The sequence below is a fragment of the Triticum dicoccoides genome, chromosome 1B (assembly GCF_002162155.2).
Source record: "Triticum dicoccoides isolate Atlit2015 ecotype Zavitan chromosome 1B, WEW_v2.0, whole genome shotgun sequence".
NCBI classification, from domain to species: Eukaryota; Viridiplantae; Streptophyta; class Magnoliopsida; order Poales; family Poaceae; genus Triticum; species Triticum dicoccoides.
In genome coordinates, this window is record NC_041381.1 from 23,818,704 (window position 1) to 23,825,710 (window position 7,007).

The 7,007-nt window shown below is 44.3% G+C and overlaps 1 pseudogene; it reads right to left on the reverse strand.

Annotated features, from left to right (window-relative positions):
• The window catches only part of LOC119350032, a 16,413-nt pseudogene extending 9,635 nt beyond the window's left edge, over positions 1–6,778 (reverse strand).
• Positions 6,779–7,007: the final 229 nt, after the last annotated feature.

Genomic DNA, 7,007 nt, shown 5'->3' on the forward strand with positions numbered 1-7,007 from the left:
CCTCCTCGCCCCTGCACTCTCTGTAAACCCCCCCTCCTCTCTGCCAGGGTTATTTGGTTATGTTAATTAATTAGGTTATCTATTTAGTTATGAATTTAGCTAGGTTTCAAAATTAGCTGAATTTATATGCAAATTTGAACTGGACATGTGATATGTGCACATGTCATGTTTTCGACATGTCATGTTTGGAAAATGATCCGAGTGGCCTATGTTACGCCCGAATGTTGATTCATTTTCGTTCCGGTGAATTTCAGGCACTCGATATGTCCATTTTTTAGCAAAGGTCATGCCGAAATTTCCCGTGAATAAAGGCATGATTTGTGCTACATAGTTGGCATATCGAGTGCTGGCACATAGATTTCTTTTTATGTCATTTCTCATTTATTCATACTTTTAGAAATAAATGAGGCCACTTAATCATAGGAAACATGTCGAACAACGAAGAAACTGGGCCTTCTGACCAAGATGCAGACGAGATGGATTATGAGGGTGAACAAGAGTACCTCGACTATTTGACTGCTAAGTAAGGTTTGCAAGTCGGCCTCGATGATGGTACTGACGCCGACATACGCGGCTCATGTGCCTGAGGGGAAGTCCTACATCGACAGACGGCCCGCGGAGGTGTTCTTCCTGTGGTTTGACCATATCTTTGAGATGTTTCTAACAAGGCGGCTTGATTTTACTATCCTCCACCTTTTTACGCTACATATGAGCTCCGTCATGAAGAGTGAAGAAGTCTCGCAAATCTGTGTGGCGGATCCGTACTACATGCACGAGTCTTTCTTGAGTCTCGGCGACTTCGAGCGTGAAACTGCTAGGGAGTACCTCCAAAACTTCATGGTACAGAATAAGGACCGGGAAATTGTCCTCGTGCCTTATCATCCAAAGTAAGTCAGTTGCGGACAACCCTTTCGTACATTTCGATCATTCCTTCTCTCTCATATGGGGAATAATTTGAGGTGTCTTTTCCCCGCAGCAACGGGCGCGCCGTCCTTATCGTTCTTTACCCACAAGTCTCCCACGCCGTGTATTTTGACCCTTCCAAAGACTACGAGAAAAAGGACTACACCCACATAATGAATATTCTAGATGATGCTCTCCAAGGCTTCAGCTTTAGAGGTGACCACGTGCATATCAAGAAACAAAGGAACAAGAAGATGGGTTTCGCGCATAAAACTAACTTCTCCTGCATCCATGTCCCAAAACCAAGCAAGAAGGATGGATTCTACATCGTCCATCTCATGATTCAGTTCAACACGGATCACCAAAAACTTCGCATTAACAGCAGAAATGATGATCATATCCACAAGTGGCTAGAATCTCATGGAGAAGCGAATTATAAACTTAGAGATGACTTCTTTCACATCCAAAACGACATTGCGATGATCATCATGAAAGAAGTCGTCGATGAGAAGGGGATGTTCCACCACGGCCCTATGTCGCGAGCTGACGTCCGAACTCGCATAGGCATGCAACGTCTAGACCTCACGCCGTTCAAGAAGCTAGGGTTCGTCCTCGATGATATGGAAGGATGGAACTTCTAGTGATTTATGATGCCGATGATGATGATATGTGTCGGTTGAACTTGTATACTTTTTGTAGCGATGAAACATTGTGATCGTCCACGGTCCCTGCCGAACTTGCGTAACGCTACTTTGTTAGTTTGCGTACGATGACCTGCGTACCTCTAGTTAATTAATTTGCGTACTGTATGTGTTGCATCTAGTTGCTAACCCTTTCTTTTTTGGTGTTTCTCTAGTATTTTTTGTTGCCTATATATGATTGTACATCCTCTTCATGAACATGCATCTCTAACAGGTACCTAGTTTCTTGATGGCGAGATGGAAATGCTATGTCGTGTACAAAGGGAAGGTTCTGGGGGTGTACAACGAGTGGCATGAGTGTCAGGCGCAAGTGAATGGGTTCACGGGCGCCAGCCATAAAGGCTTCAAAAGCAGACAAGAAGGAGAAGCTAGTTACTTGACGTTCACGCTAGCACGAGAGAGGACTCATAATCGCCACCTCATGTACTGCATAGTTCCGCTCTCACTCATAGTGATAGCACTTCTTGCGTATACCTTTGTTTAGATGGATGACATTGTTGTAGTTGCAATTATTCGAGACTTGCATGTATCGCTATTTTCGAGATGATGACAAGATATCACTTTGTGTTGGATGATGATTATGATGAGACTATTTGTATGTACATGCTATGATTACATTTGTGGTCTCACAGGCATTTGTATGTGTATCATGATGACATTTCTATGTGCTAAAGATTCTTCTACAAAGCCTGTTCAAATACAAAACAAATATGGCAAAAAAAACTACTTAAATTAGCAGTAGCGAGTGTATAAAAGTTAGCAGCAGCGCCACAGTAGCAGTAGTGCGTCCAGCCAAAGAGCGCTAGCGCTACTAGCAGTAGCGAGCTTCACCTAACCGCGCTGCTGCTACACTTGTGTAGCAGTAGCGCGGGTGCGCACGTGCTACTGCTATGAGTTAGCTGTAGCGCCTTATTAGTAGCGCGGGTACCCGCGCTACTGACACATCTAAAACCCGCGCTGCTGCTAGCCTTTTCCCTAGTAGTGATCCTTTCCAAAATGGTGAGTCAGTCGGGCGCACAGTCACCTGAGCCAAAGTTTTAGACTGAAGATACTTATTTCGCAGAATTTGAGCCCAAGTAGCCTCATTCTCGGACGAGAGTTTAAATAGCCACTTACTAAGGAGACATCTATTCTTGATTTCAAGATTTTCAATGCCCAGACCGCCTTGGTCCTTCGGCCGACAAATGATGTCCCATTTTGCAAGTCTATACTTTCGTTTCAACTCTTCATTCTGCCAAAAGAAGCGAGATCGATAAATGTCTAACCTCTTTCTGACCCCCACCGGGACCTCAAAAAAGGATAAAAGAAACATAGGCATACTGGTGAGGACCGAATTAATCAGAATTAATCGCCCTCCATATGACATGAGCTTCCCTTTCCAACAGCTCAGTTTCTTTTCAAAACGATCTTCGATGCACTTCCATTCCTTGTTCGTCAGCTTACGATCATGAATGGGTATACCTAAGTAAGTGAAAGGTAACGAACCCATCTCACATCCGAACAATTGCTTATACGCCTCCTGCTCATCATTAGCTCTTCCAAAGCAAAACAATTCGCTCTTATGGAAGTTAATCTTGAGCCCAGACAATTGTTCAAATAAGCCTAACACAAGCTTCATATTTCTCGCTTTCGCCAAATCATGCTCCATAAAGATGATAGTATCATCAGCATACTGCAATATGGATAAACCACCATCAACTAGGTGCGGAACCAAGCCACTAACCTGCCCCGCATCCTTTGCCCGACCTATTAAAATAGATAGCATATCAACCACTATGTTGAATAGAATCGGTGACATGGGATCTCCTTGCCTTAGTCCTTTGTGTGTCTGGAAATAGTGACCTATATCATCGTTCACTTTAATCCCTACACTCCCTTTTTGCGTGAAGGATTGAATCTGGTCTCGCCAGGCCTTGTCGAATCCTTTCATACGCAAAGCTTGTTGAAGGAAAGGCCATTTAACTTTATCGTATGCTTTTTCAAAATCCACTTTAAAAACCACACCGTCTAGTTTTTTGGAGTGGATTTCATGGAGCGATTCATGCAAGACGACTACCCCTTCAAGGATATTTCTATCTGGCATAAAAGCAGTCTGGGACGGTTGCACACAACTGAATCCGCAATCTGCGTGAGTCGGTTCGTCCCAACCTTGGTGAAAATTTTGAAATAGTAGTTCGTATATATATAGCTTTAAGAAAATCGCATCTCCAGCGGGAACATTATCTAACATATTTCCAGCTATATGTTCAACACCTGCATTGAGTTGACATTACTAGCTAAGTGCACAATTATCTCACAGGAAAGCATAGACGAAAGAACTCAACAATAGAAAATGATACAAATATGATCTCAATGTACAGTTGCAACATCCATGCAAAAAAAGAGAATACAGTTGCATTACAAAAACAAGGAAACACAAAAGAGTTGAGTGATGGGTGTTTGGTTTTGCTGGACAACAACATTTTTTTACCTGATCCCTAATGAACTGGTCAAAGAAAGATTGTCGCCGATGCTTTTTCTAGTAGAAACTAATCCATTGAACTGAGGAAACTGATGGTATTCCTACTGAGTCGAAAGTTCCGCGGGTACGTACGCACAGCACGTACACACATGTGTGTTGATCATTTGATCTATAGGCTTTAGTACTTAAAGTTAAATCGTTGAGTTTACGGGACGCTAATGATGGTGCGTACGTCTGGGAGATAAGAATAAGCAATTTGTGTATACGCTAACAAACAAAAGTACAGCCCCTCCAATTAAGATATGCAATTTGTGTAGGCCGACTTGGATGATGATGCCTGGCAAGGAAACTCCAGGCCGGGAGGCAACCCAAACAGTCAGATAGGCCTCGAAGATTATAACAAGTATAATTCCTTGAGAATATTACAATGAAGTGGTTGAATGTTGAATTATTAATTGATGCAATTTAATAGTACAATATAGGATAATCCACCACATTGACACTCATTCGGGATGGGTACATAAGTTGGGCATGTGGTTTTAGGTCTTCAAGTTGAGTGATGAAACATGTGTTATAGTATGTTGTAAAGTCTGTATTTTTAGATTCATCGTCGAATGATGCGAAACTACTAATTTTATGCAATTTACACATATTTCGCTAGTCAAACTGAATGCCTAAAAACCCGTGCCTGGCTTATATTCCCATGGAGGATGTTATATATGATGTACGCGATGTTTTGCATATATAATATATAGTATTCTGCATTGTACTATATTCACTAATGCTTATCTGGACACAATCTCCTCCAATTTTGAGAAAATACGTGGTATGTGTTATTGTTTTCATTTGCTCCATTTTTCATCCCCTGGGGTGAACTTTGCATGGAGTCTCCATGAGTACTATATTCAACTAATTATTCTGTTTTATATCCGTATACTGCGTTCCCCACCAAATGAAGTTTAGGTGAACCCAGGAAGAGTGTGGAAGTATGGCAGAAACTGAAACACAGAAAAGCGCGCGCGCACACACACACAGAGAGATATTTATGCATGCAAAAATGCTTCCTAGAACTCGCACGCAAAGCTTAAGCATAGATGAAAATAGGAGAGTGAGAGATAGAAATAGTTTGTTAGCAGCCCACGCCAACTCCCGGTCCATCGGCGTAGGTTCAAACGTTTTTGGTGCACATTGGAGAGCCCACTACAAGCAGAGTGCCCAATGTATCCGAAAACACCAGCATGAGGAGACCGTGACACTCTCCCTTATAAGGAGGTCCTATCCTGCTTCCGTATCTGAGGTGGGACTAAAATTACTGGCACAGCCCGAGTATCACGTTCCTGACACCCCACCCCCTAAGGTGGCATGGGGGCCAGGTCTAATACCACTTGTTAGCAGCCAGGCTCAGCTCCCAGTCCATCGGCACACGTTCAGACATTTTCGGTGCGGATCAGACACTCAACTACTAGCAGAGAGGCCACTACACCCCAAAAGACTGGCCTCGGGCTAGGAACGGTTCTGACACCACTTGTTAGCAACTCAGTCCCAGCTCCCGGTCCATCGACATACGTTCAGGCGTTTCTTGTGCGCCTCAGACACTCCACCACAAGCAGTGAGCCTACTACATCACAAAAGGCCGGCTTGAGGAGAGTGATGCACTGTCCCTTATAAGAAGGCCCTAGCCTCCTCCCGTATCCGAGTTGTGACTAAACTCACTAGCACTGCCCGCGGGTCAGGTTGCAGAGAGAGAGAGAGAGAGAGAGAGAGAGGGAGAGAGAGAGAGAGAGAGAGAGAGAGAGAGAGCATGCAATGGTTATGAGAGTTTGCCAAGAGAGAAAGAGTAATGGAGCCGTGTGTAAAAGTTTAGAGAGAAAGCACACAGTACCCTATTCACAAGGTGACGAGACCAAGTCAAATTCATAAGAAGGTGGCGACCTACCGGGAATAGATGGCGCGAGGGAGATGACATGAGGCTGGGCGAAGTAGATGCCCCTGATATGCTTGTACTTGGAGGTGATCATCTCCAGGGTAGAGCCGGTGCTGCCACCAACATCGATGAGCACAACCATGTCGTCGAACCCGTGGAAGCGCTCCAACAGCTTGCTGGTCACCATCACAGAGATCTGCACCATGGCATTGTCGACCACCCCGACTAGCCTAGGGCTTCTCCCCAAGTGTTTACCCATCGGAACCCCATGCGTCCTCTTGAACGCCGTTTGTCCGCCTCCCGCTGCCGCCCCCAGCTGCTACCTTTGAAATGCACGTCGATGTTAGATTCTATAAACCGTAGGCAAATTTTAACATGGTCCCTCTTACCTCCTCTTTTTACATATGAGATAAAAGGATGAGAGTGATCAGACCACTAATTAATGAGATCAACGATTCAGATATATTTTATACTCTTGCCTCTCATGTGCAAAGAGAAGGTACGAGGGACGCTATTAAAACTGTCCCAAACGGCAATTGCAATAGAAGTCATTCGTATCATAGCTTACCAGGCATTGTCCATGGTTGAGAGCCGCACGGCTAATTCATCCGCCGTAATCGCGCCGCTGCCGGCGTTGCTGAGTGCGTCAAAGATGCCCAGCTCCATTGCTACTTTCAGGGTCATGGAGACCACGAAGCTGGTGATGAGCCCCCACGCATGTAACCATGTCCCCTCGTCGTCACCAGCGGCCAGATTAATCCTACTTCCGCCCACAGTATTGTTATCCATTGATACTTGGATGGTGCCTATAGCTTGTATGGTTCCTTGGGGTGCCTGAAAGAAGGTAAGTATATATATAGGGACAGATCACATCTAGTTCTGAATAAATAAAGTGGAGAAATGATGGTTGTTCCACAATACAACTTCTATATGTGCAGGCTGCCACAACTTTGTTAAATCGTGGTTGTGCCACCAAACCTCGCGGAGAAATTGCACAGAAATCACAATGCGACATTAG